This window comes from Cupressus sempervirens, chromosome 7 (genome assembly GCF_028749045.1).
Source record: "Cupressus sempervirens isolate cs-2001-9-10 chromosome 7, ASM2874904v1, whole genome shotgun sequence".
Taxonomy (NCBI): domain Eukaryota; kingdom Viridiplantae; phylum Streptophyta; class Pinopsida; order Cupressales; family Cupressaceae; genus Cupressus; species Cupressus sempervirens.
In genome coordinates, this window is record NC_143124.1 from 130,757,429 (window position 1) to 130,785,299 (window position 27,871).

The window sequence follows — 27,871 nt, forward strand, 5'->3', positions numbered from 1 at the left end:
GTTGCAAGATAGGATAGTGCATGGTTCTCATAGATGTTTTACTTCCACTTCCATCACTTGTTACAGCCATAATGCCTATGTATGCCACGATGCCTAAAATGTGCATGATACATTAAAAATAATCAATTAGATAGCCGGTACCCCAGAGCGCTTGCATGGTCATCCATTGTCATCCATGTTACCATCTATTAATTTAGGCTATTTATATATGTACGTTTGTTGCAATTATAGTTATGCTATTTTATGTATGGTGCAATCTACGCAAACATGGCCGCATCCATAGGTAGGCGTCTGCAACGGAGACGCTTCTTTGTAAAAAGTTGTATGAACTCACGCCGGTTTTGGACAGGCCGTTTTCTATGTTTTCGCTCTTCTTCTTCTCCAAATCTTTATTTTCTTCTCGCATAGCGTTCTTTCCCTCTATTTGCGACAGTGGTTCTGTCTCTTCTCTGTATTAAGGATAATTTGGATCCTTTGAAATGGCTTCCAATTCTGAGCAGCCTGAGCTCGAAGACACTATTGAACAGCCTGAACTGGAAGACGCTTTTGAGCAGCCTGAACCTTCTTCAAGGCCCAGGCAAAACGGGAACTTTTTAATGGAGATCCCTAAATTGTTGTAGGAATGGTGTTTGTCCATTCCAAACATCTTGGTACAGATCTGCCTCATTCCATTCCGCAGGTTTATGCGAGCTATTGAACTCAACCGGCAAACGCTACATGAGGCTGATTGCCAAAACATATTTGACCAGTTCCCACCATTCTCCGAGTCTGCGTCCACGGAGCTCTGGCAGATTTTCATTAACGATCGCAGAAGCGATACGAAATACACATTCGCCAAAAAAATTAATGAAACCCTTGATAGCAAGGGATTCGGCCCTTTCCTCGATGTACGTGCAATTCGGCCCGGCGATGTGATACAGAGAGAAATACAAGGAGCAATGAACAGTGCTTCTCTTCACATTGCCATTTTCTCTCCCAACTATGCCCAATCCTCATGGTGTCTGGATGAGCTTGCTTAGATGCTCAAAATCAGAGCCCCTGCTACAATCGTTCCCATTTTCTATCATGTTGATCCCTTTGATCTCAGATATATTGATCAAGGAAAAGTAATATATGCCGATGCATTCTCACAACATGCAAAGAAAGGTGGATACACCAAGGAAAGGCTCGATCTGTGGAAAGCGGCACTACACAAAATTTCATCCCTTTCCGGCTTACAGGTTAACAATAATAAGTATGTATTGATTCTCTTTCTCCTCGATAGTCAAGTTTTGTATTCCATATATGTTGAGAAAAGTGATGCATGAGGAACTGATAATTTTTTGTATTATATATATTATTTAATATTTATCTACTCATGCAAGAGGAACTGAAAAAATTGTATCAGTTCGCATGTTTTATGATAGAGTGAATGTCTGCGTAGGAGGAGTTTGTAGCTTGGAGAACACGCAATATATTCGTTTTAAATGATTGTAATGTAATTTTAATTAGTGCGTGGAAATAATTATTTTTTTGTGTGCTGTATTATACTCTCTATTCTTTACCTGTTTTTAGATTCTACTTAATTTGTGTTGTGTATTTCGTTTTGATTTTTATTTTTCGCCCATAATATTTAGGGACGAGGCCGAAGTTTTGAAGAACATTGTGAATAGAGCATTGGGATTAATAAAAATAGATCCCATACATGTAGCCGAATATCCACTTGGTTTGGATGAACTAGTACAAGGCTTCGTCGAATTAGTCACAAGTGAAGAAGACAGTGAAAAACTCATGGGGATCGTGGGCATGGGTGGGCATTGGGAAATCCACTTTGGCCAAAGAGCTCTTCAATAGAAACTTTCGCTCATTTCAGAAATGCGGTTTTGTTCTCGACGTGCGGGATGCGGCATCCAGAAATGCTCTGCCTGAGAAGCAGAAAAAGGTTGTTACAGACCTTGGCGTTGAAAATTTGTCATTAGACCGTGTCGACGTAGGCAAAGTGGTACTCACAAATCGTTTGAGCTCTGTTCGGGCCCTCATTGTTTTGGATGACGTGGATCACATCGATCAGTTGTATGCTCTTTTGCAAAATAAACACAACCTCGGATCCGAAAGTATGGTAATTGTGACGTCCCTGAAAAGGGATGTTCTTAAATCGATCGGTATCTCAAGCATTTACGAAGTGCCAAGACTTGAGAGCTCAGTAGCGAAGAATTTATTATGCAGGCATGCTTTCCAGAAGTCTTCTCCACCCACCAGATTTGACTCTCTGGTTGACAAATTCGTCCAGGTTTGCGATGGTCTGCCTTTATCTCTGCAGGTATTAGGGGGACAGCTACATGGTGAGGATTCCATTGCTTACTGGGAATCCCAATTAGATAAAATCTCAAGAATATTGCCTAGCGACATCACAAAAAGGCTACAGGTTAACTATGATGCTCTAGATAAAGAAGATAGAGAGATGTTCTTGGATGCAGCTTGTTTTGTCATCAGCGAATGCAAAAGCACAGCTATAGCACTGTGGGATGGATCGGGTTGGAGTGGCCTGCACGGTTTACAAACACTTGTAAATAAGTGTCTTGTGGAGCCGCTTTCCGAGAAACATAACACCTTCAATGAGAAGAAGATACAGATGCACGATCATCTGAGCGACATGGGAAGAGAGATGGCAAGTGAGCACTCATCATATCGGCTTTGGCGTCCACAGCAGATTGATAATATACTGCATTTCCACGTAAATGTATTACTGGCTCCCCTTTAATTATTTCTTAGTGAAATCATAAAAATAATAGTTTGTTGTTTTGTCTGCCTCTGCTTGCGGCAGAGTTGACTGAAATAGCTTGTATTCTGGTATTTTTCATTCAGAAAGAAATACAAATTAGAGGGATACAACCACCAGCTACTTTTGTGGCCTTCAAAGAGTACGCTCATCAGCTAATGCGAACCTCAAGAAAACTAAATATACTTCATGTGCAAAGCAATGAGTTCACGAAAGAGTTTGCATATTTATCCGAGCATCTTGTTTGGCTTCGCTGGCATACCGGTTCATTAATAAATCTTCCATCTTGGCTTCCATTAAGACATTAAGTGTTTTAGAGCTTGATGATGCTAATGACTTGGAGGAGTTGTGGCAGGTCAATGTGGATGTAAGTAGTTTCAATCCGTGGTTTTTATATAACATCTTTTTGATAGTTTATATTTTTCTCAATTGAATTCAGTAGAATAATGAACTGAATTGAGTATAATGATGTTTGCGTGCAGCCTCCTCTGCAATTGAGAAAGCTTTTCGTATGTTTCTCTTTCAAATTGCAATGGCTTCCAACCTCAATAGGACGTCTTCAAAATCTTAAAATGCTTTCCCTTTGTTTTAGTGGTAGCAGTTTGCCAGAAGAGTTCTGTGGCCTGCATTCGCTGAAGTATTTATATTTATACTGTCCAAAGTTATCTTCACTGCCAGTTGGTTTTGGCAATTTAAAAGATTTGAAGTATTTAATGCTGTCTTGCCCATAGTTGAGCACTTTGCCAGATTCTTTCCAGCAGCTGATAAAGATGAAACATCTGCGATTATCCAGATGTGAGACGCTCTCCTCACTGCCTAATGGCTTTGGGAATTTAGTAAGATTGAAGTATTTAAGTCTAATGTTTTGCGAGCAGTTGAGCAGTTCACCAGATTCTTTCAAGCAGTTGACATATTTGGAAGATCTAGAGATTCTATTCTCCTCAACTACTAATGGTTTGTCCTCGCTACCTATTGGTTTTGGTAATTTAAATAGATTGAAGCGCATAAGTCTAATTTGGTGCAGCCAGTTGAGCATGTCGCCGGACTCTTTCGGGCAGCTGATACACCTGGGATATCTGGATTTATCAGGTTGTGAAATGTTATCCTCATTGCCTGAGGGTTTTGAGAATTTAAACAAATTGAAGCACATAAATCTGGGACTGTGCAAGCAATTGAGAACTTTGCCAGCTTCATTCAAGAGGCTGATACACCTGGAGCATCTAAATTTACAATCGCTCAAAATTGAGAGCCGGGTGATGAAAGGCTTGCAGACTTCTCTTGTTCGACTTCCCTCGTTGAAAAAGATTAAAATTGTAAGTTCTAAAAGTACAATGGAATTTGGTACTGAGGAAGAAGACTGCAAACTAGTCTCCGTGATATCAATTTCCAGTGACTGTTGGCCCAACCTCCAAAATTTGGAGGTCGGGGACAATAGCATCGTTCAAAAAGACAAGTTTCCTAAAAATCACCATTTAATCGAGATAGAGAGACTGCCAGTGACCTAGCAAACGCGGTCAATATACCATTGCGAAGTGCTGAAGAACATCAACTGTCTTAGTGGTCTCGTACGTCTTGAGAAGCTGCTAATACAATATTGTCTGCAGTTTGAAGAGCTATCAAGCTTTGCTAATTTGGCTTTGCTAGAATAGTTTAGACTGATAGAATGCCCCAAAGTTAAGAAAATAGAAGGCCTGCAACACTGCAATTCATTGAAGCATCTATGTCTTCGACAGACTCGCTGGAAGGAGTCTGTTATACAAAGTTTGGAGAAAGTGCAAGGATTGGAAGCAGTCGAGTTTGTATGTGACACCATATCAGCTCTCAAGTCTTGTATTCAATCTATAAATATCAAGGTAATGAAAACTTTCACAAATTCAGAGTTTTTTGAATTTATATAAATGTTCATGTTAATTACTCGCAAAAATTACTATTTGCAGGGAAGGCCGGGAGAAATATTTATACAAGGTAGCGTTAGCTATGTCGTGGAGCCCATTCTTTCATTACCTGAACTAATTAAACGAAGCGAGACAAAAATCCAACTATAGCTTTGTGAAAGTATGGAAGGATTTTTATTAGTAAGATCTTGTCTAGGTATAAATAGCATTGGGTATAAAGTCCTAAATAAATTTTGGAACATTGGTCCTTCGTCTAAGAAAAATAGAATATGTAGGAGGCCACTAGTTGAGTGGTTAACTTAGATTTTCAATTCAATCCTCAACTACCTTAGGCTTTTCGACAAATATTATGGACCCTTTATGAGATGGGAGTCATACAACTTTCTATTATAATGGCTCATCTTTGTGAGAAGACAATTTACCTAGAATTAATTGTATAAAACCATAACTTGTGATAAATAGGAAATACTTCACAATGGACAACTAGTGATGCAATTATCTAGAAATGGAATATGAATAGTAAACTTCCACACTACTTGGTATTGTGTATCCAAAATAAGAGAGCTTGTTTCGTCATATTATGTTCCAATTGTAGTCTACACAGGGTCAATTAAAATTAGTTAATATTGATTGAAATTAAGAATAAATATAAATCATATCCATTTAATTGAGCCCAATCTAAATAAATCATTTTCAAGTTATAGTCTTTGCACCAAGGCCCAGTTTTACTATCATAAATGAGAAACAAAACTTGTGGCATTGCCTAGTGCATCCAATATCTTTCCCAAGACAATTTCAAATTACACAAAATGAATTTATCAAGTTGTAACCATATACGAATATAGTTTCATAATATCTAATCCATTAATTATTTCAATTTATAAATCATTATGAGAGAACAAATCATTGTCTGCAACTCCATTGGAGGTATAGACAAACTTCTTTTTGCTAAACTGTCCACAGCTTTCCCAAATCTGCATACAATTGACTCAAACCAAAAGGGAATAAAAGTGGATTCACATATCTTTCCAATGAATCCATTTAGGTTCTCAAACTTGTCCAAATACTTCCATATTAAACCCTTCAATATGATGGGATTCTCAAATCTACAAACAATCACTTTCACCAAAATACTCATAATTTATTCATTTGTCCACATAATCATTCCAAAAAAAACTAAAATGAAGCTTATTCATCTTAATTTAAACAATAAACACATTGTATGATATTTCTACGCTGTACTGGTCCATACACAACCTAGACTTAACATAAATATAGTTAACACCAATCAAAACAACACATTTTGAAGACGTTGATTGATTCAAAATGATCTTCCTCTTTCCATTCATTGTTTGGAACACACATACAATGATTTTATACTAGTTGGGGTACTTTATAACTTCCCAACCACCCTTTGAACCAATAACCCTACCCTTTACAACATAATTGCACCTTTTACAATGTTTTATGCATTTCGTGCAATTTTGCATTACAATTTTTTTATGTCAATGTGACAAATTTGAAAATTTAACTCCAAACTTAATAAATATTTGCATGGACATTCAATTACCCTAAAATAAATTTTAATAGCTATTTTACATCCATTTTACCATTAATTAGTCATTCTTTCATATTCTGACCTTCTTGACCAAATTAGGACCTTAACAAGACAATATTCGCAATGTCATACAAATGGCTTCACGTAGCCTTACTTATGATTCAAATAGACTCCTAATACATTGAAAACACTATAAAATTCATAATACAAATTCTATCCTCTTGTAACCTCCTAGTATTCCTTTCTACTTAGGTGATTCTACACCAAATAATTTACAATTGAAATAAATATTTCTAGGAGTTGGCCTATGTCGTAATTTTATTTTATTTTTTTCCTTTTGAAGATCAAGTAAATAATTTTCCTTACACTCAACAACAAAAAAAATCATATGTATGTCTTGTTGGAAATGTAGAATAGGCTAGGTGACTGAGAGTGGGGGTGAATCCCAACATTAGGTGACAGAGGCAGACATTAGTTACATAGCATTCCCAACATTTTATTGTTCTTTGGGAATCATGTAATATAAATTTTTTTATTAAATTGAAATTTTTAGTTTTTAAATTGATTGGCTACCACTATTTTTGCATTGTCTTCAGTTTTTCTTTATTCAAATATCTGTTCCAATATTTTGACAAAAATGTTGGGGAATTCATAGGCACTTCGTGGTTGCAAGGAACCAAAGTTACATTTTTCGAAGGTCTAGCTACTTGATGTTACCATGACTTGGCATTTGCAGTTCACCATTTCCTTTCATGCCAAGTAGTAGAAGAAACTTTTCTATGCTATGTATGAATGTAATTTTCGACTTTGGCCCATTGTAATTTTGATATTATTTGTTAGTGGCATATCCATGGGTAAAAGTACAAAGTTGTGTCATCTTTTAGGCTGACTAATCAGAACAACTGAATTTTAGTATTTCTATCTAAAAATTAATTTTTTTCAAAGATATGATATAGAGAAATTTATTCTAGCTAAGTTATACATTGTATCACACTTTTCCAATTGGAAATGTTTATTAACTTCATGTTTATAATAGTTTGTATCCAATTACTAAAGAAATATAATTATTTCTAAAAATTGACATTTCAATAACTCTTACTACTTTTTATGATATATTTTTAATAACTTATAAACACCATTTTATAGAGACCAAAGTCGAGAATGTTCTCATATACAATTTATCATGTTTTAATTAGATATAATATGTTATAATTAAAAAATTCTACAAACACGTATTTTAACACTCGAAAAGATGTCAATTTTGAGAAAGAAAAAAATAGTAAACCATATCATAAAAAATTTAAAACTCATATGACATTCTAGAGGAGAGAGTCCTCTTCTAGAATGTATAATTTTTATTCTGGTTAGAATAGATTTGTTTTGAAAAATGTGGTGGGAGATAAAAACTATCAATTTTAGGTGAGTTGAACTTTGATTGATTATAACAGTGAAAATTTAAGTCTAAAGACAATTTGTATTTTTGAATGTTCTAGATATATATATGCTATCTATAACATAGTCTAAGATCAAAGAGAAATAAATTTATTTCCATATAGTTCTATGGTGGGAACTAGACCCCTAATTTTCAACATTTTTTAGCAACTAAAACATTATCTATAAAAATTATGGAAATATATCAATTCTTAACCCAAATAATTGTTAAAAATTATAATGCTAAACTTGATCAATTTCTACACATTTCATTAGTTTACCTCATTTTCAAATTCTAAATAATAATACCAATTTTATATCATTTAAGGTGAACAGTTATACTTTTGTTAGCCTTTTCCTTCACAAAAGGGTGACACAAGTTTGTGCTTTAACCCCCATCAATTTATTATCATGTATCATGACCTAAGATTCCTAGAACTTATGAAATGAAAAAGTGATTGTAGTGACATATACCTAAATCAGCGCAATGAAAATGATTTGTGTGCTACCCCACCATGTGCATCTCAATTAATGCATGGGTCTAACTCTGATAGATCATTTTCTCTACTTGTTGTTTATCCCATGTTCCCATGAAACTTATTATGATAAATTTCTATTTAAATTTAGGCAGCCATCATGTTCCCATGTAATTCTTAAATTGAGATGAAAGGATAGTTTGGAATATTTTCTTATTATTGTGGAGCAACAACCACTAATAATTTCAAAATAATCTTTGAAAAAAGTGCAACTATTTAAATTCAAAAAACCATAGATATCTTCATAAATGTTTTTCCTCTTGTCTAAATTTTTTCTTCCAAATCTAATTTGCAATAGATATTCATTTAAAATTTTGATTTAAAAGAGGACACTTAAAAAATAAGCACAAATTTTGCTTACACGAAACCACCAACTTCACAATTTTTTGCTAAAAAAATGGAGTAGCAGCTTGTAGCCAAAATAATTTTAGCAACCACATGTGGTCCTCCCCTTAGTTTATATTTCTGATGCATATATTTTTTAACTAATATCTCTATATGATTGAACTTCCCAAAGGTCTATTTAATAGTAAACATTATGAAAGTTGCATGTTAGGTGGTGCTTATCTTTGTGTGGCTAAGACTACTCTTGTCCTAGAGTGGAAAAGTCAAGAAAAAATGGCTAACTTCAAAATGTTCACATGAGAAGGGTTTTATCAATATGGTTGTGTACATTGTGCTAAAAAAACTCAGATTAAGCCATTAAATTTTCTAGGGATCATTACTATAATTTTAAACCTAAAAACCCTTTTTAAATTAACCAAACTTATTGACTGTTCAGATGCTCACCATTCATGCCAGCACATGAATCAGGTGGTGCAAGGGTTATGTTGATTTTGAAAAGTTGGGTGTAGTTCACTTATGTTTTTGAGTTTGTAGATAGTTTTGGTGGATAGTTTATTCTTTTTGAGACAATCTTCTGAGTTAAATTGTGACTATTTAATGGTATTCACTTTCGTTGCAAGTGTTGCTAACAAAATAAAGTATATCATTAGTAGTCATTCATTCTACCTCCTTGCAAAATGTTGATCAAATAAATCATAGCATTACTAGTTATTATTTTAGAGGTGCTGATTGTGTATTTTGCACTTCCATTTTGTGCCATTGAAAATTGTACAAATTTAGTATAGTAAAATTGATAATAACTAATTAAATTTAACTTATTAAGATAGTCTCAATATAAAATATTATAGATAATTTGGGGTTAAAGAAAAATATTTTATATTCAATTTATATTAATAAGATAGGCATCACATATCAATTTCACATATATTAGGTTATTTCCAATATAGATATGCAATCATCTATACCCTAATATTCTTAGGAAGAAAAACAATTGGGTTCAATAGTATCAATATTAAAATGCACACAAGTATTGAACATATCTTGCTAGGCACAAAATATTTAAATATATACAATTGCTGAACATACCTTGGAAAAGAGTATGCAAAGTTCAACAAATGTAGTCAATATATTGAATGGAAAAAACTGATCTATCATTCTGGAAGCCTTGTGATGGTTTTGAACAATATGCTTCTCAAGAGTTTGTAGTCTCTTGTTTTCTAACCTTATATCATCCTGCTGAATGACTTCAAAGAGATATGTTCTACAGTCTAAGTTCCACATCTTTGCATAGGACCATCAATAAGTGGTTTCAAATCTTCATGAATCCCTTCACTAGAAGAATTTTGGCAAATAAATGACTACATGACTAAAAAATTTAGTCACATAACTAAATGTGATCAAATTCTAGTAATATTTTGTAATTTATAAGTGACTAAATAAATGATTAATTTGGTCATTGGCTAAAATCAAAAGGATGGACTAATATAAGTGGCTAAATAAATGATCAAATAAATGAATAAACAATTGGTATCTAATATTTAGTCACCCAAACAAATGACTAAATGAATGGTCAATCAATTTTAAATCATACTAAAATATTCTTTAACTATGTATAACTTTTATTGCTCATTAATGGAGTCTTTGTCCTAACAATACATCAGTATTAGTTAACTTCCTTGTATGTCCTCTCAATCGATCTTGAACTAGAAATGAACTCAAAATCACCCCAATCTGCACTCAAAATCTATATATAAACTCTTGAAGACGAAAAAACTTCCACACACTCAAAAGAAAATTCCAAACCTATCTTTGTATACAAATAATATTAATTATAATTAAGTATTTTATAATCTCAACATAGAATCACTACTAGTCAAATTAATGTCATGTAATAACCATCTTTATAAAATATAACATTCTTTTATTATAAGTACATTTAATATATTAGTATTTAGTAAATAGTGAGAACCTCTATTAGATAAATATTAAATCTTTGAATAAAATTATTTAGAAATTAAAAAAAAAAATATTTACAATTTAAATTATATTTATCATTAATCTAGTTGATAAGGCTATTAGCTCATGAATGTCAATCTAAAATTTGTCACATCCTTGCCATCGACACTCCATTACTAGAATAGTTCAAGTCAGAAAATTTTGGCCAAACATGTTTTGGGAGCCAGCTATGAAGCTGACAAATTTCTCCAACTTGACCACCATACATAGTCCCTTCTCTATACCATCCATAATCTTCCCATCACTTTTGTACTATTAGTATCATGACAACATTTAGTAGGACAACATTTATAGTCACATCACCTTGCCGAAACCATTAGTTGTAAAATTTACATGTATTAGCATTTGTTACCACATAACTCATAGATTACATTTTTTATGACTGAACATGATTTATAGGACTGAGTCTATTTAAAATTACTCTAATCTTCAAGTTCCTAACTTTTCTTTTATATCAAATAACTCAATCGTGCATTAAAAAAATAAGATACAATAAATAATTTTAATACCAATAAAATTAAAAATACTAACTTACTCTATCATACTTCAATTATGAAATAGTGAAATTGACACTACCTTAACATGTTTTATCTAGCACATGCGCATGCACACACATAATATCTATCTATCTATCTATCTATCTACACACACACACACACCTATATATATATATATATATATTCAAATTACACATTGAATTTTTTTTAAATTATTTATCTATTTGTTTATTTATAACTATACTTAATTATAGTAAAGGCATTTATTATTTAAGATGCTCAACCTAACTTTTTTTTATCAGCAATTTATATTTCTCCCCAAGGATGAAGCATCGTTTAACTCATTGTGTCCATTAATTTATTTTTCTCGTATATGAGAGAGAACTAATTCCATCCAACATTCCTTGCTAAAGGCAGGGCTCATGAGTTCTCTTGAATTTTTTTTTACAAAACTCCTTCGCATAAATATGACGATGAAACAATGAAACCATGTCGATGTTAGAATATTTGAATTTGAGTTTCTACAAAACCTATTATGTACTAGAAATTTGTTCAATTTTATGACTCATTATTACTCGGCCTTACAAGCAGAAAAGGAACATCTTACTATTGTTCATTCTAAAGATCATTCTTTAGTTTGAAGAGACATCTTTAGAGATCATTCTATTGCTCATGCTTTCTGAGGATGGAGCATCCAGAATAGTTCTAGTAGTCTATAGATACACAAAAATGGAATACTAAACTTTGTATCTATTAAAAACAAAACATGTACACAAAAATAACATTTAAAATGTCATCTATAAATATATAGCCAATGTTTGTATCCTTATTTTTTGGGGGGCAAATTAATGAAGTAAATAATAAGATTGATCTATTTGGGTTTATGGGCATTGCAGTTAATAACTAAAATGTTTATAAAAGTGTTGTAAACTTTAGGGATGTTGTTCAAAATATCCTTGATTATTTCTTATGCCAAGCACAATGTACTAAAAATATATATGATCGAGTACAACCAAGAAATGATCCCTAGCCACCCTCAAGTATCAAAAAGAGGGAAAAAAAAACTAGAACTTTGTGATAGGAAACGTATTTTCTTTTATTTATCTTCACGCGAATGAAAATCTTGACATGCCAATGTATGTTCTCTCTTTAATCAAAGTTTGGATTTAATAGGACGATCGGTAAGTACCCATGAAAAAATTATGAACTATCCTTGCGCTGTCATTTTTTCCTGATAAATTGAGTACGACACATATATTGATGCAAGCCTTTTCATTTCTCCTTCCTCTCTTTTATGATGATTATACATTGTAATAGTGAAATGAATCAATTTAAATACAGGGCAACATAACCAAGCTTAAGCAAAAAAAGATCAGCTTTTAATATGCTATATAATATGTAGGTTATACTAAGCCCATAATGTTTTAAAAATATGTTATATGTTGTCCAAGGGGTTCATCTTAGCTGGTTGAAGCAACGAGTTCCCATTGTGGAAATCTTGGTTCAAATTCCAAGACAAGAACCTTTGTGAAATTGTAAGTTGTGACACTTGGTCTTCCAATTGTTATTTTGGTGTGGTTTCTCATAAGGATCTTGAATAATCTAGTAAGTCTCATGTTGTTGCTTGAATGAGCACAAGGTTTACCAATTACCTTTAATATAAAATATGATATGTGATTATGAAAGTGTCTTTGTACTTGCACCTTCAAAAAATGTATTGCATTTGTTGCGAGTATTTATTGTCCATTAGATATTTTAGTTTGGTGGGCTTCAATTAGGATCATTTTTAATTTAATCTAAACTTGAAGTGAATTTTCTATCATTTCTATTTATTTTAGCGCCTGCTTTCCATCCAATTGCAAATTGAATTAAACATTTTGCAATTTTAATATTTTTTATACACTCCATCCCCACTTAAATTTGAGTTTGATAGTGGAAAAACCCTGAAACTCGAGCACCCTAACTTTGAACTTATCAAAATCTTGGAAATTTCATATCACTCCCAACTTTTTACAACATCTTACTTGGTGAATTATATTCTTATAATATAAAGGTTTCAAGTCCACATCATCAATTATGATGCCACATAAGCATGCTTTTTTTGACTTGGCCAAAACAACCCAATTAAAAATTAAGATTAATGGTCTTGCAAAAAGGGTACACATACTCGCACATCTAACATGGCATTGCATCATTGGTTTCTTTTTGAAACTAAGGGTGCATTTCATTTAGTTTTTGGTAGTCATCATTGTACTAACAACTTTAAAGTCAACATATTGGTGTGATGTTATCAAACAATTGGACATTAAGTGAATAAATATGGATATTAAATTAATAAGTGTAGATATCATGTCAACAACTCCTATCACAATCATTGGAACCAATTGAAGTATTGGGTCATTTCCCCTGGCCATTATGGATAAGCATGTGACTCCTCCACAACTTAAACATTCAAAAATAAGTTTGATATGGGTTTAGGTATGTTTAATACTTGTTTGCTAAAATAATGATGGTTTTGTGGTGCCATTTTCCTTGACTAAACTAAATCTTGTGGAACATAGACATGGCCAAGATTTCAAATCAGTTGTGTCTAATTAATAAGTTTCACTTTTTGGTCAACAAAAAACATTTTTAACCCATCTTATGCTATATACACAAACAATATTTCTATTTGAAATATTTACAAAATGCTCAAAAATAGTTTTCTCCCTTCTCTTCAATATATTATCCAAGAAATATCTCCCTATTGGCATAACCATTCCACTTTTTTGGAGTGCAATCGCTAGTTTTTCATTATTGGAAAAATCAATACCTATCAAATTAGATCTCACAAAAATAACTATATAATTTACAAAATTATCTAAATAAACAAACAAGACTAATAACTAAACATGTAATTTGATATTCAATAAATTTAAAGATGGAGAAATTAAAGCCTAAAAATATGGGTGTAAGGCATTTTTCAATTTTCAAATAAATTGAGCTCCTACATGTGTGAGGTACGCATACACTCGACCTACTCAAACAAGTAATAATTCTTTGGAGAGAAAGTAGTGAATAAGTCTACAATTTTTGTGTCAATTAGGGTTTTGTAAATCGGTATGTACAAGTCATGTAATAACAAAGATTCTATGAATAATGAGTGAAAATGGATGATCTGCATCCTACATTTATTTTGTAGGGGAGACAACTCATTAGTCACTCATATTCCAATGATCGCTTCTAGATTCTAGGTGTCACCCATGTTCCAATGGTCACTTCTGAATTCTGGGTGAAGATTTTAAAATGATACTTTTAGACCACCTCACACTCTACAAGGTCTACAAAGAGCTCCATAAATGTAGAAAATTTGAAAAATTAGCTTTAGGCTCTTCACTCATCTATGGAGCTTCACCCAAAAAATGATAAATTTTGACGTATGAATTAGGAGCTTTAGATTCCCAAAGTTAGCATAGGAGACTACTAGATCATTTTCCCTATTACTATGAAAAAAATGAGAAATCTACAATCAATTAGAATATTGATTCTTTATATTAATTAGTCTTAATTAGAAAAATTACTTTTACAATATAGAAAGAGTGATTAAAATTAATTGTATCAACAACATAGGCTTCTTCTCCAAACCCTTGAAGAGAAGAATGTTTTGTTTTTCATTTTACTCATTCTGGTGCATGTCAAGTTGTATTGTGTCCCTTTCCCACTAATATTTCACATTAAATATCTCGCCTTCGAACAGTAGGCCCATGGCTGTCCATCTTGGTTTGACATGCAGTTAATTAAACCTTTGTAGTCAAGAATTATCCTACAATGCGACAGTGGTAAAGAATTTGTCTGTGTCCACTATTTTACTGGGAGACAGATGGATGACTACAGTCGATAAGATTGCAAATTTTTCGACAAGTGTGATGCGAGACAACTGGGTGAACAGTCTTGATAAGACTTCTGCTTTCCAATTTTCCCCAACTTGTTGACTACATTGGCACTAAGGAGTATGATGTGAAACAGGTGGATGAGTATGGTTTGTTGGATTTTTGTTTTTCTCTTCATACATTGAATCTTCCCTCCGTGACTTTTACCGGATGAGGACTATTGATAAGAATTTTGATTCCCCTTACATCCATGGTTCCACCTTTCCCCAGCTTTCAAAATCCTTCCTCTAAAACTTTCTGGTGAGCATTCTTGTGCGGAGTTGAATTGTGATCTTTTTTCCATGTCGGTAGGTAAGATAATTATCTTTAATTATTATTATTTTATTAGAAATGGTTCACCAATAAATTTTTGACTAGGGGGGATGATCTAATAGTGGCCCACATTCTAATGACTACTATGTCTATTATTAGTCCAAAAGGCAGGGAACTAATGTTTTGCTTTCACCCCCTAATTTCTTTTTTCTTGGTAACAGCCTATCATATTGCAAAGTTTGAGGAATTATATTAAAAAAACATTATTATATGCTAATTATAAATTTATGATTGGCTAACACTATTTTGCTGAGGTTTTATTCATTTTATGAATATTATTATTGAGCAAAAATCAACATCTGTAGAAGATCTTAATATTGGATTTTGTGTCGAATTGCCCTCGTACTCGACAAACCATTTGAAGATTTCACACGCAATGTGGCTAGTTAAAAATGATCAAATAAATTATTTAATTTGTCTTCTCTATCTAACAAGGGTGCCTGGCTTTCAATGCAATGCGACACGACCTCAGAGTAAGGTATGATTTATTGCATAAATGCCAAGCATTAAAAGGTCTTTGTGGCTAGTTATTTTATTTTAACTTACTCATCAACATGATCTAAATGTACAACTATTTAACTTTGTGATTAAAATGTCAATTTACTCGTATCTTGGGTACAAAGGGAAACAATCTTTAGCTCCATTATAGCTTTGGGCAAACCATGGTATTTGAAGATTCATATGTTCATACATGGGAACGTTTAAATAGAAAATGGTATATTCAATACTCTTCAAAAACAACTTTTCAAAAAATTTTAGAAATTCAAAAACAACAGTGATTAAATTAATTGCAATAATTGAGTCAAAATTAGAGGAAGTTTTTCAAAACTCACAACTTAATTGCTTTTATAATTTTATTTTTCATTCAAAATTCAAAGTAACATCTGAATGCAAATATAAATTTATTTTCTGCACGAACTATATTTATATTTATTATTAATTTTTTCAGGTTTTCATCATTACATTATCAAAATCAAATTTTCAGTACACTTATTAGTCAATTCACATTATATTTTTAACATTACTATATTAAATTAATTCATCATTGTTTTGTTAATTTTCTTAAAATTACTTGATACAGAACAATTTATCTTAAAAAATCCTCCTCCTTGCACTTATATTTAATACTTTATACTATTAAAATATTGTAATATATTCACTTATAACATAAGACGGGGACTTAAACTCTCCTGGAGCTCTTGTTATAGATTCTCTCAATTATTGTTCACAAAAGTTTGAAAAATGATAGCACATGTACCAATAGTAATCACACAGGTACTAATAGTTTCAACCACTTTTTTAGCTTGATTGGTTCATGTGTGCAAAAAGTACTATATTTTTGGTGAGTGCTCATATGGGTATGAACATAATGGGTTATGGTTGAACATTTGAAAATGACACTTTTAGACCACCTCACACTCCACAAGTTCTACAGTGAGCTTCGTAAATGTGGAAAATCTAAAGGGTTAGATTTAAGCTCTTCACTCACCTATGGCACTTCATTGAAAAAAATTGACAGATTTTAACAGATGGATTGGAAGTCTTAGTTTCTCGAAGTTAGCTTGGTCGGCTACTTGGTTGTCTCCCCTAGCTCTATAGTCCCTCTCTTTTGGGGAAAATAGAATATGAATTTGAGTTTGGTAGAAAATAGAAGATGTTATATGTTTATAACTTGGTGTGTGAACATGTTACATGTTTCAAAAGTTACATTAAGGTTATAGTAAAGCAAGCTTCTAGAACACACACTGCTTTTGTGCTATTTGTGGAAAGTTATAATGAAATTGAATTCGTAACCATCATGGTGTGCTTAATGTTTTTGTTGTATCTTCTTATATGTTCCTATTTTTCCTCTCTTTTTTGTTCATTAATTTATTTCTTCTTTTATTTTTCCCTGCACTTAACTCATCTTAAAGATTATTGACAACTTTAACATGAACTAATCAACCCGTGCTAGAAAATGATAGTGAGAATTCTAGAAGATATAGTTGTAATTGAAGATATGGTGAGAATTTTTCAAGATGTATTTGTAATCACACTTTCAGATGATGGTCTAATGGATGTCATGGTTTGGTCTAGCATAGAAATTTGACCCAAATAATTGGTGTTAAACCCAGAATTCACAAATGCATTTGCAAAAATATTGGAGAAAAATTAGTTAAGATTAGCAAAATATGTATTGTCATTAGAGTAAATTGAATCACTATTGCATTTACATAATCTCAAATGGGATAGATCATAGATGAAAATATGATTATAAGGAAGAAAAGGAGAAAAGAAAAGTAAGAGTTTTATTGTCACTCTCATTATTATCCTTGAGGAGATCAACAAAGAAGGTACATTTGAAGAATAGACAGATATTTTTTACTTAGTAGTGTTGCTTCATTTCCATCCACCACGTGTGTCCAAACCGCGCTTTTCTATTTACTTGAGACATTTTCAATTGACTTCAATTGTCAATAAAGTGAATGCTTGTTTATTATTATGTATTTTCGCTTACTTATTAGCAATCAGCAATTGAAGTTTTAAATCATATTTGATATACTTATAATTCATTGAAAAGATAAAATAGAAATATATGAGAGCAATTGCAATAAGTAATAATAACATAAAGAAAATTTGTATATTAGTTTAGAAAAATTTAAAATAAATAATATTATTTTTAAATTAATTTTATATTTGTTATTTTATGGATTGGTGAAGATGTATTATATATAAATTTTAGATCTATCTTTCTTAAATGTGTTGATATTTAAATATAGTTATTAAATTACTATTATATTTTATGTTTTAAATCTCTCTTAAACTTTGTCTATCTTTACACCATTTTAATTTTTAAATAACATTTAGAAGTAAAACTGATGCTATAAAAGGTGGGAGAATCCCCAAATCCTAGCCATCAACAATTAACCACATATCATAATATAACAATAACACAGATATTCAGATCCACAAAACACCAATTTCTCATAATAGACTCATTAGATTACATCCAACATGTCATGTTGTCCAAGTATCAATCAATTACAATAGTAATTCTGCAAGACTCTTAGACTACAAAATAATTCTAAGATTTGGTTATGCTTTATTTAGAAGATTATGAGTATGATTTTTGACTTGCAAATTTCAAAAATAAAAATAAAAAAATTCCATGATGAACTCTGAAAGTTTAAGATTACTGAATATATGTTATATTAATTTATATTTAAATCATTTTTATTGATTTTGGGGGTGAATATTAAATATTTCCCTATATGAGGTATTTTTCTCTATATGATATGGGAAACTGTTTTCTCTAAATCAGGTATTTTTCCCTAAGTTGCCTCACAGTTGCAAGATAGGATAGTGCATGGTTCTCATAGATGTTTTGCTTCCACTTCCATCACTTGTTACAGCCATAATGCCTATGTATCCCATGTTTCCTAAAATGTGCATGATACATTAAAAATAATCAATTAGATAGCCTATGCCGCAGAGCGCTTGCATGGTCATCCATTGTCATCCTTGTTACCATCTATTAATTTAGACTATTTATATATGTATGTTTGTTGCAATTATAGTTATGCTATTTTATGTATTGTGCAATCTAAGCAATTATGGCTGCATCCGTAGGTAGCCGTCTTCAACGGAGATGCTTCTTTGTAAAAAGTTGTACGAACTCACGCGGTTTTGGACAGGCCATTTTCTATGTTTTCTCTGTTCTTCTTCTCCAAATCTTTATTTTCTTCTCGCATAGCGTTCTTTCCCTCTATTTGCGACCGTGGTTCTGTCTCTTCTCTGTATTAAGGATAATTTGGATCCTTTGAAATGGCTTCCAATTCTGAGCAGACTGAGCTCGAAGACACTATTGAGCAGGCTGAACTGGAAGACGCTTTTGAGCAGACTGAACCTTCTTCAAGGCCCAGGCAAAATGGGAACTTTTTAATGGAGATCGCTAAATTGTTGCCGGAATGGTGTCTATCCATTCTTAACATCTTGGTACAGATCTGCCTCATTCCATTCCACAGGTTTATGCTAGCTATTGAACTCAGCCGGCAAACGCTACGTGAGGCTGATCGCCAAAACATATTTGACCGGTTCCCACCATTCTCTGAGTCTGCGTCCACGGAGCTTTGGCAGATTTTCATTAACCATCACAGAAGTGATACGAAATACACATTCGCCAAAAAAATTAAGGAAACCCTTGATAGCAAGGGATTCTGCGCTTTCCTCGATTTAGGTGCAATTTGGCCTGGCGATGTGATATAGAGAGAAATACAAGCAGCAATTAACAATGCCTCTCTTCACATTGCCATTTTCTCTCCCAACTCTTCCCAATCCTCATGGTGTCTGGATGAGCTTGCTTACATGCTCAAAATCAGAGCCCCTACTACAATCGTTCCCATTTTCGATCATGTTGATCCCTCTAATCTAAGATATATTGATCAAGGAAAAGGAATATATGCCGATGCGTTCTCACAACATGCAAAGAAAGCTAGATACATCAAGGAAAGGCTCGATCAGTGGAAAGCGGCAATACACAAAATTTCATCCCTTTCCGGCTTATAGGTTAACAATAATAAGGATATATTGTTTATTTTTCTCCTCGATAGTCAAGTTCTGCATTCCATATATGTTGAGAAAAGTGATGCATGAGGAACTAATAATTTTTTGTATTATATATATTCTTTAGTATTTATCTGCTCATGCAAGAGGAACTGAAAAAATTGTATCAGTTTGCATTGTTTATGATAGAGTGAATATCTGCGTAGAAGGAGTTTGTAGCGTTGGAGAACAAGCAATATATTCATTTTAAATGATTGTAATGTAATTTTAATTAGTGTGTGGAAATAATTGTTGTTTTGTGTGCTGTATTATACCCTCTATTCTTTACCTGTTTTCAGATTCTACAATATATAGGTTCTACTTAATTTGTGTTGTGTGTTTTTTTTTTTTTTTTTCGCCCATAATGTTTAGGGACGAGGCCGATGTTTTGAAGAACATTGTGAATATAGCATTGGGATTAATGAAAATAGATCCCATACATGTAGCCGAATATCCACTTGGTTTGGATGAACTAGTACAAGGCTTCGTCGAATCAGTCACAAGTGAAGAAGACAGTGAAAAACTCACGGGGATCGTGGGCATGGGTGGCATTGGGAAATCCACTTTGGCCAAAGAACTCTTCAAAATAAACTTTCGCTCATTTTAGAAATGCGGTTTTGTTCCCGACGTGTGGGATGCAACATCCAGAAATGCTCTACCTGAGAAGCAGAAAAAACTTCTTACAGACCTTGGCATTGAAAATTTTTCATTAGACGGTGTCGACGAAGGCAAAGTGGTACTCACAAATCATTTGAGCTCTGTTCGGGCCCTCATTGGTTTGGATGACCTGGATCACATCGATCAATTGTATGCTCATTTGCCAAATAAACTCAACCTCGGATCCCAAAGTATGGTAATTGTGACGTCCCACAAAAGGGATGTTTTTAAATCGATGGGTATCTCAAACATTTACGAAGTGCCAACACTTGAGAGCTCAGTAGCGAAGAATTTATTCTGCAAGCATGCTTTCCAGAAGTCTTCTCCACCCACTAGATTTGACACTCTGGTTGACAAATTAATCCAGGTTTGCGATGGTCTGCCTTTATCTCTGAAGGTATAAGGGGGACAGCTACATGGTGAGGATTCCATTGCTTACTGGGAATCCCAATTAGATAAAATCTCAAGAATATTGCCTAGCGACATCACAAAAAGGCTATAGGTTAGCTATGATGCTCTGGATAAAGAAGTTAGAGAGATGTTCTTGGATGCAGCTTGTTTCCTCATCGGCGAATGCAAAAGCACAGCTATAGCACTGTGGGATGGATCGGGTTGGAGTGGCCTACACAGTTTACAAACACTTATAAATAAGTGTCTTGTGGAGCTGGTTTCCGAGAAACATAACACCTTCAATGAGAAGAAGATACCGATGCACGATCATCTGAGGGACATGGGAAGAGAGATGGCAAGTGAGCACTCATCATATTGGCTTTGGCATCCATAGCAGATTGATAATATACTGCATTTCCAGGTAAATGTATTACTGGCTCCTGTTTAATTATTTCTTAGTGAAATCATAAAAATAATAGTTTGTTGTTTTGTCAGCCTCTTCTTGCGGCAGGGTTGACTGAAATAGCTTGTATTATGGTATTTTTCATTCAGAAAGAAATACAAATTAGAGGGATACAACCTCCAACTACTTTTGTGGCCTTCAAAGAGTACGCTCATCAGCTAATGTGAACCTCAAGAAAATTGAATATACTTCATGTGCAAAGCAATGAGTTCACGAAAGAGTTTGCATATTTATCCGAGCATCTTGTTTGGCTTCGCTGGCATACCCGTTCATTAAGAAATCTTCCATCTTGGCTTCCATTAAGACATTTAAGTGTTTTAGAGCTTGATGATGCTAATGACTTGGAGGAGTTGTGGCAGGTCAATGTGGATGTAAGTAGTTTGAATCCGTGGTTTTTATGTAACAGCTTTTTGATAGTTTATATTTTTCTCAATTGAATTTAGTAGAATAATGAACTGAATTGAGTATAATGATGTTTGCGTGCAGCCTCCTCTGCAATTGAGAAAGCTTATCATATGTTTCTCTTTCAAATTGCAACGGCTTCAAACCTCAATAGGATGTCTTCAAAATCTTAAAATGCTTTCCCTTTGTTTTAGTGGTAGCAGTTTGCCAGAAGAGTTCTGTGGCCTGCATTCGCTGAAGTATTTATATTTATACTGTCCAAAGTTATCTTCACTGCCAGCTGGTTTTGGCAATTTAAAAGATTTGAAGTATTCAATGCTGTCTTGCCCACAGTTGAGCACTTTGCAAGATTCTTTGCAGAAGCTGATAAAGGTGAAACATCTACGATTATCTAGATGTGAAACGCTCTCCTCACTTCCTAATGGCTTTGGTAATTTAGTAAGATTGTATTATTTAAGTCTAGCATTTTGCGAGCAATAGAACACCTTACCAGATTCTTTCAAGTAGTTGACACACTTGGAAGATCTAGAGATTCCATTCTCCTCAACTACTAATGGTTTATCCTCCCTACCTATTGGTTTTGGTAATTTAAATAGATTGAAGCGCATAAGTCTAATTTGCTACAACCAGTTGAGCACGTTGCCAGACTCTTTTGGGCAGCTGATACACCTGGGATATCTAGATTTATCTGGTTGTGAGATGTTATCCTCACTGCCTGAGGGTTTTGACAATTTAAACAGATTGAAGCACATAAATCTAGGACTATGCAAGCAGTTGAGAACTTTGCCAGATTCATTCAAGAGGCTGATACACCTGGAGCATCTAAATTTACAAGGTTTTTCCAAGCTTAAACTAAACTTAGATGTATTTGAAGGCATCGAAAAGCTCAAGTACTTGGGATTCAGCGGTTGTGAAGAATTAGAAGATTTGCCTAATCAAATTAAGAATCAAGCATCGTTGACAAAATTAGATCTAAAGGGTTGCATTAAGTTGAGAAGCTCACCAAGTAACATTGGTCAACTGGTCAACTTATGGTCGCTCAAAATTGAGAGCCAGGTGATGAAAGGCTTGCAGACTTCTCTTGTTCGCTTTCCCTCGTTGAAAAAGATTGAAATTGTAAGTACTGAAGGTACAACGGAATTTGGTGCAAAGGAAGAAGACTAAAAACCAGTCTCCCTGCTATCAATTTCCAATGACTGTTGGCCCAGCCTCCAAAATTTGGAGGTCAAGGACAATAGCATCGTTCAAAAAGACAAGTTTCCTAAAAATCACCATTTAATCGAGATAGAGAGACTGCCAGTGACCCTGCAAATGCTATCAATATACCATTGCAAAGTGCTAAAGAACATCAGCTATCTTAGTGGTCTCGTACGCCTTGAGAAGCTGCTAATACAATATTGTCCGTAGTTTGAAGAGCTGTCAAGCTTTGCCTATTTGGCTTTGCTGGAATACTTTAGACTGATAGAATGCCCCAAAGTTAAGAAAATAGAAGGCCTGCAAGACCACAATTTATTGAAGCATCTATGTCTTCAACAGACCCGCTGGAAGGAGTCTGTTATACAAAGTTTGGAGAAAGTGGAAGGATTGGAAGTAGTGTAGTTTGTATGTGACACCATATCAGCTCTCAAGTCTTGTATTCAATCTATAAATATCAAGTTAAGAAAAACTCTCACAAATTCAGAGTTTTCCGAATTTATATTAATGTTCATGTTATTTACTTACAAAAATTACTATTTGCAGGGAAGGCTGAGAGAAATATTTATACAAGGTAGCATTAGCTGTGTCGTGGAGCCCATTCTAAACTCTTTGAAGTTTCCTGATCTTACGTTCAGGAAGACCAAGCCGTTGGGCTATGTATGCAAGACTAATTATTTTTGCTATAGGGAGGGAAAGGAGCTGAACGGGGAGGAGAGGAAAGTGGTACAAATATACTTGCACCTCAAAAACGGTGGAGATATAGTGGTCGTCACACCCGAAGGAATCAGGATAGAGAAGGAGGTGCTAGTTGAGGGAAGCAGAAAAAGAGTCATGAAGGCTTTTAAGAAATTATTAGCACTTGTGGAATAGTTCACTCTGTCTAATGTGTTGATCGGTTTGGCTTCAAGCTAATAATGTACAGGGTAAGCCTCAATTGGAATTAGCGAAAAGGGTAGTTAGGGAAGATTAATGGGAGTCATACAACTTTCTATTATAATGGGTCATCTTTGTGAGAAGACATTTTACATAGAATTAATTGTACAAATCAATAACTTGTGATAAATAGGAAATACTTCACAATGGACAACTAGTGATGCAATTATCTAGAAATCGAATATGAATAGTAAACTTCCACACTACTTGGTATTGTGTATCCAAAATAAGAGAGCTTGTTTCGTCATATTATGTTTCCATTGTAGTCTACACAGGGTTAATTAAAATTAGTTAATATTGATTGAAATTAAGAATAAATCTAAATCATATCCATTTAATTGAGCCCAATCTAAATAAATCATTTTCAAGTTATAGTCTCTGCACCAAGGCCCAATTTAACTATCATAAATGAGAAACAAAACTTGTGACATTGCCTAGGGCATCCAATATCTTTCCCAAGACAAATTCAAATTACACAAAATGAATTTATCAAGTTGTAACCATATACGAATATAGTTTCATAATATCTAATCCATTAATTATTTCAATGTATAAATCATTATGAGAGAACAAATCATTGTCTGCAACTCCATTAGAGGTATACAAAAACTTCTTTTTGCTAAACTGTCCATAGCTTTCCCAAATCTGCATACAATTGACTCAAACAAAAAGGGAATAAAAGTGGATTCACATATCTTTCCAATGAATCCATTTAGGTTCTCAAACTTGTCCAAATGCTTTCATACCAAACCCTTCAATATGATGGGATTCTCAAATCGACAAACAACCACTTTCACCAAAATACTCATAACTTATTCATTTGTCCACATAATCATTGAAAAAGAAACTAAAATCAAGCTTATTCATCTTAATTTAAACAATAAACACTTTGTATGATATTTCTAGGCTATAGTGGTCCATACACAACCTAGACTCAACATAAATATAGTTAACACCAATCAAAACAACACATTTTGAAGACGTTGATTGATTCAAAATGATCTTCCTCTTTCCATTCATTTTTTGGAACACACATACAATGATTTTATACTATTTGGGGTACTTTATAACTTCCCAACCACCCTTTGAACCAATAACCCTACCATTTACAACATAATTCCACATTTTACAATGTTTTATGCATTTCGTGCAATTTTGCATTACAGTTTTTTTATGTCAATGTGACAAATTTGAAAATTTAACTCCAAACTTAATAAATATTTGCATGGACATTCAATTACCCTAAAATAAATTTTAATAGCTATTTTACATCCATTTTACCATTAATTAGTCATTCTTTCATATTCTGACCTTCTTGACCAAATTAGGACCTTAACAAGACAATATTCGCAATGTCATACAAATGGCGTCACATAGCATTACTTATGATTCAAATAGACTCCTAATACATTGAAAACACTATAAAATTCATAATACAAGTTCTATCTTCTTGGAACCTCCTAGTATTCCTTTCTACTTAGGTGCTCCTACACCAAATAATTTAAAATTGAAATAAATATATCTAGGAGTTGGCCTATGTCGTAAATTTCTCTTTTTTCCTTTTGAAGATCAAGTAAATAATTTTCCTTACACTCAACAACAAAAGAATTCATATCTATGTCTTGTTGGAAATGTAGAATAGGTTAGGTGACTGAGAGTGGGGGTGAATCCCAACATTAGGTGACAGAGGCAGACATTAGTTACATAGCATTCCCAACATTTTATCGTTCTTTGGGAATCATGTAATATAATTTTTTTTATTAAATTAAAAATTTCAGTTTTTAAATTGATTGGCTACCACTATTTTTCCATTGTCTTCAGTTTTTCTTTATTCAAATATCTGTTCCAATATTTTGACAAAAATGTTGGGGAATTCATAGGCAGTTCGTGGTTGCAGGAAACCAAAGTTACATTTTTCGAAGGTCTAACTACTTGATGTTACCATGACTTGGCATTTGCAGTTCACCATTTCCTTTCATGCCAAGTAGTAGAAGAAATTTTTCTATGCTATGTATGAATGTAATTGTCGACTTTGGCCCATTGTAATTTTGATATTATTTGTTAGTGGCATATCCATGGGTAAAAGTACAAAGTTGTGTCATCTTTTAGGCTAACTAATCAGAACAACTGAATTTAAGTATTTCTATCTAAAAATTAATTTTTTTCAAAGATATGATATAGAGAAATTTATTCTAGCTAAGTTATACATTGTATCACACTTTTCCAATTGGAAATGTTTATTAACTTCATGTTTTATACTAGTTTGTATCCAATTACTAAAGAAATATAATTATTTTTGAAAACTGACATTTCAATAACTCTTACTATTTTTTATGATATATTTTTAATAACTTATAAACACCATTTTATAGAGACCAAAGTCGAGAATGTTCTCATATACAGTTTATCGTGTTTTAATAAGATATCATATGTTATAATTAAAAAATTCTACAAGCATGTATTTTAACACTCGAAAAGATGTCAGTTTTGAGAAAGAGAAAAATAGTAAACCATATCATAAAAAATTAAAACTCATATGACATTCTTTAGGAGAGATTCCTCTTCTAGAATGTATAATTTTTATTCTGGTTAGAATAGATTTGTTTTGAAAAATGTGGTGGGAGATAAAAACTATCAATTTTAGGTGAGTTGAACTTTGATTGATTATAACAGTGAAAATTTAAGTCTAAAGACAATTTTTAGTTATGAATGTTCTAGATATATATGCTATCTATAACATAGTCTAAGATCAAAGAGAAATAAATTTATTTCCATATAGTTTTGTGGTGGGAACTAGACCCCTAATTTTCAACATTTTTCGGCAACTAAAACATTATCTATAAAAATTATGGAAATATATCAATTCTTAACCCAAATAATTGTTAAAAATTATAATGCTAAACTTGATCAATTTCTACACATCTCATTAGTTTACCTCATTTTCAAATTCTAAATAATAATACCAATTTTATATCATTTAAGGTGAATAGTTATACTTTTGTTAGCCTTTTCCTTCACAAAAGGGTGACACAAGTTTGTGCTTTAACCGCCATCAATTTATTATCATGTATCATAACCTAAGATTCCTAGAACTTATGAAATGAAAAAGTGACTGTAGCAACATCTACCTAAATCAGCGTAATGAAAATGATTTTTGTGCTACCCCACCATGTGCATCTCAATTAATCCATGGGTCTAACTCCGATAGATCATTTTCTCTGGTTGGTGTTTATCCCATGTTCCCATGCAACTTATTATGATAAATTTCTATTTAAATTTAAGCAGTAATCATGTTCCCATGTAATTCTTAAATTGAGATGAAAGGATAGTTTGGAATATTTTCTTATTATCGTGGAGCAACAACCACTAATAATTTCAAAATAATCTTTGATAAAAGTGCAACTATTTAAATTCAAAAAACCATAGATATCTTCATAAATGTTTTTCCTCTTGCCTAAATTTTTTCTTCCAAATCTAATTTGCAATAGATATTCATTTAAAATTTTGATTTAAAAGAGGATGCTTAAAAATAAACACAAATTTTGCTTACACGAAACCACGAACTTCACAATTTTTTGCTAAAAAAATGGAGTAGCAGCGTCTAGCCAAAATAATTTTAGCAACCACACGGGGTCCTCCCCTTAGTTTATATTTCTGACGCATATGTTTTTTAACTAATATCTCTATATGATTGAGCTTCCCAAAGGTCTATTTAATAGTAAACATTATGAAAGTTGCATCTTAGGTGGTGCTTATCTTTGTGTGGCTAAGACTACTCTTGTCCTAGAGTGGAAAAGTCAAGAAAAAATGACTAACTTCAAAATGTTCACATGAGAGGGGTTTTATCAATATGGTTGTGTACATTGTGCTCAAAAAACTGAGATTAAGCCTTTAAATTTTCTAGGGATCATTACTATAATTTTAAACCTAAAAATCCTTTTTAAATTAACCAAACTTTTTGACTACAGAGA

General features: G+C 32.9%; 2 pseudogenes; both read left to right on the forward strand.

Annotated features, from left to right (window-relative positions):
* Nucleotides 1-479: 479 nt before the first annotated feature.
* On the forward strand, nucleotides 480-4,803 carry LOC149545848 (disease resistance protein Roq1-like; annotated as a pseudogene).
* A 14,278-nt stretch (nucleotides 4,804-19,081) lies between these two features.
* Nucleotides 19,082-23,837, forward strand: LOC149545849 (TMV resistance protein N-like; annotated as a pseudogene).
* The last annotated feature ends 4,034 nt before the right edge of the window (nucleotides 23,838-27,871 follow it).